Consider the following 3,743-nt stretch of genomic DNA (forward strand, 5'->3'; position numbering starts at 1 on the left):
CATCCATCCATCCATCCATCCATCCATCCATCCATCCATCCATCCATCCATCCATCCATCCATCCATCCATCCATCCATCCATCCATCCATTTTCTTCCGCTTTATCCGGGACCAGGTCATGGAGGCAGCAGTCTAAGCAAAGATGCCCAGACTTCCCAATCCACACACACCTCCTCCAGCTCAGAGACATAGTCCCTCCAGCGTGTTCTGGGCCTTCCACTAGGCCTCCTCCCAATGGGACATGTCTGCAACACCTCCCAAGGGAGGGGACCAGGAAGCATCCGGAACAGATGCCCGAGATACCTCAGCTGGCTCCTTTCGATCGGAAGAGCAACGACTACACTCCGAGCTCCTCCTGGTTAACTGAACTCCTGATTTGGGTTCCTTCTGCAGATAAAGCTAGAAAGTGTGTGTAAGCTGATGTGGATGTGAATTCAGCAGCATGGATCAGTACAGGGATGGAGAGAAGAGAGTCCCTCCCTTTAAACAACTTTGGAAGCATTTGAGCCAAAAAAAACTCAAAGATGACACATTAAAGACCTGTGGCACAGTATTTAACATAAACTTTTAGACATATAAAAATGAACTGTGTGAAAGTGTGTGACAATCCACCCAAAGATTTTCAATCTACAAATGAGATCAAATTTAAATGTTCATTAACAATTAAACACTTTCAGGCTCAAATTAAGTTCTAGTTGCAGGAAAAATCTGATATTTGGAGAAAATAATCATATGAGGTAGTAATATACAATCAGACTTTTTATTGAGAGAGACCTTCACATGCAATGAATTCTGGAATGTTGCAGATTTGCAAGAGTGGCCCAGAGTGGTAAATTAACACTGAAGACTGAATCTGATATGAATGTTAACTTTATTTGAATGTCATAAACAAAAAATGAACAAAACAAAAAAAAAAAAAAGAAATTCTCTCACAAAATTAGAGACAACGTTTTCTCAAACTTTATCTCTACCGACATCTCAAAACCTCTTGAGAAGGCCGTTTCTGTTAAACTGTTGCTCAAAATATAGGCTAACTAGTAGATAAAGCATGTAGCATCCATTGGTACCTGTTTGGGCACACGTTGCGAATCCACAACATTGAAATCGAGATGCCTCTGGTTAAAAACCCAGAGGAGATAAAGTCTACAAATTGGCATTTGTCATATCTATGCACATTCATGATTCATCTTATGTAATATTGATTTCAAAATAATGGAAATTGGTAGTGATACTTACATGAAATTGGTGCTTAGAAAATCTGTTTCAGTGACACCAAGGACTCAGCCATGTTAAAAGTGAGTCAGCAGTGCCATCAGGTGAGCTGGAGAGAAACTGTTTGTTGCAAATGCACAAAAAAGTCCTTCTGTTGTACTTCTGAGTAACAAAAGCTCTTAAAATATGGATGTGGAGTAATATTTACTAATAAATACTAAGTAATATTTAGCTGTTGCAAATCTGCAACATCTGCCTGGAGAGGGTTAAATTAATGAAATTACCGAGTTACCACACTCCGAAGGTCATACTGTTATTCTCACCATTATTGACAGGTTCTCCAAGATGGTTCATTTAGTTCTGCTGCCTGAACTCCCATCTGCAAAGGAGATGGGGGAGACCCACACTCGTGAGGTTTTTTGCCCGCCTAGTCTCCCCACAGACATTGTTCCCTCAGTTCGTTTCTCAGTTTTGAAAGCAGTTCGGTTCTCTGTTGGGGATCTCTGTCAGTTTGTCATCAGGTTTTCACCCCCAAACAGTCAGACAGAGAGGGCCAACCAGGAGGTTGAGACGAGGATTCGTGATATCAATTCTGCTCCCTCTAGCACCACTGCGCTCTCTCTGTTTTTTGTTGTGTTCGCTTTTCAGCCACAAGTGTTCACCATTCAGGATAGAAACTCCAAAGTTACATCAACCCGTTTATCTTCCCGCAGGTGCCAGCGAGCCTGGAGAAGGGCTAGAAAGGCCATTTCCAGCACACGTTTACCAGGAGGGTCAGAGGGTTTGGCTATCCACCCAAGATCTGCCTCTTAGGGTGGATAGTAGGAAGCTGGCTCCTCGCTTTATGGGGCCATTTCCTATCGCTAAAGTGGTGAGCCCAGTGGCCTTCCGCCTCCAGCTTCCTCGTACAATGAAGGTACTACCCACATTTCATTTTCCACTGGTCAAGCCTGTGGTAAACTTTAGATTTGTGCCCACCTCAAGGTCACCTCCACCCACCTGATTCATCGATGGGGACCCTGCCTACTCGGTCAACCTCTTTCTGAAGTCCAGGAGGAAGGGCAGGGGGATCTGGTCCTGAGGAGAGGTTCTGGGTTTCTGTTGAGCTGATTTTGGATAAGGATCGGATTAAGGCCTTCCATAAGCAGCACCTTTGGTTGTCTGTCAAGTTCTTGGCACTGATAACTGGATTTTTAGTTCACTCCCGTTTTAACCTGCCCTCATCTGATCCACCTGTTCCAGCTCCTATTTATGCTCCCTGTTTCCAGCCATCAGTACCAGATTATTCGAGCAGAGTTTTCTAGCGAACCTTGTTGTGTTTTGACTGCCTGATTCTGACTTGTTTCTGCCTCTGGATTCTTGAGTTTTGGCTTGCCCCTGTTCTGGTCTGTTCCTGTGTTCCCACTGCTGTTTGGACTCTGCCTTTTAACGACCTTGGATGTGTTCCCTGACTCCAGTCTTGGATTTTCCCTTTGGTACCTCTCTTTGATCTTCTGGTTTGGACATCTGCCTCATCACTTGCTCTTGATTCTGCCATTGAACTCTTGTGTGTCTGCTGGCTTCCGCTTATCAGTCGGCTCTGCCTCAGTCACTTCTGTAAGTTTCTAGGTAGCTCCCGCCGCTAGCTGTGTGAAAGGCATCTGACTGGTTCCCAGTGCTTCCTCTGGACATGGACAGAACTAAAAACGAGGTTAGTGACTCACATGCTCGTTATTGTTCCCCATCTGAGTCTAGTGTTCCCTAACCTGAGTGTCTGTCTCTACAGTCACAGTTTTGGTTCTGTTTGAGTTTTCAATTTTATTTTGATCCATGTTTTTCTTTTTTTTCTGGCTTTATTTTTTTAATTCATTATCTGTGCTGTTTTCTAGATGTTTTTTAGTTCTAAGGTATTTCTAGTTTGCCCTTTGTTTCCCTCTTGTGTTGGTCTTCTTTTCCCTAGCTCCTTTCTAGACCCCTTCTAGACACACCTGCTCCCAATCTGCTGTTTAGCCTGCTCTTTGTTTCTCTCTCCCCTATATACACCTCCTGCTCAGTTAATGTTGCTGATTTGTCGTCATTTCTTTGCCCCCTTGTTGTGAGTATTCTTGGTATTCAGTATTTTTGGATTTTGTGGCTGTATATTTTTGGATTTTTGCTTCTGTTACCCTTTTTGGTTAATTAAATCTGGCAAGAAACCCCCTTGGCTTCAGTCTCTGCATTTGGGTCCTGTCAAACCTCAAACCAACTTGACAACAAAGAATGCAGCAAGCCAGTCCCAGCTGACGAGCCGCGCAATCCAAAGTAGTCAACAAAGGGTTTAACTTTATACTAACCAGTTATTTCTGCCTTACTTCTGGGTCCTATTTCCTGAGTCTTGAAACATGTTTCTCTTTTACCATAAATTATTGCTTTATGGTTTCCAGTTGAAGCAGAAATTGGTTCCATCAGATCTTAACCAAACCTGAGTCAGCAGAACATTAATGAACCCATTTCACCAGCAATAGCTTTTTTCTGCTCAAACTGGGTTAATGTCCTGAAATGTCAGAAGGTG

The sequence above is a fragment of the Cyprinodon variegatus genome, unplaced genomic scaffold (genome assembly GCF_000732505.1).
Source record: "Cyprinodon variegatus isolate N-32 unplaced genomic scaffold, C_variegatus-1.0 Scaffold142, whole genome shotgun sequence".
Lineage (NCBI taxonomy): Eukaryota > Metazoa > Chordata > Actinopteri > Cyprinodontiformes > Cyprinodontidae > Cyprinodon > Cyprinodon variegatus.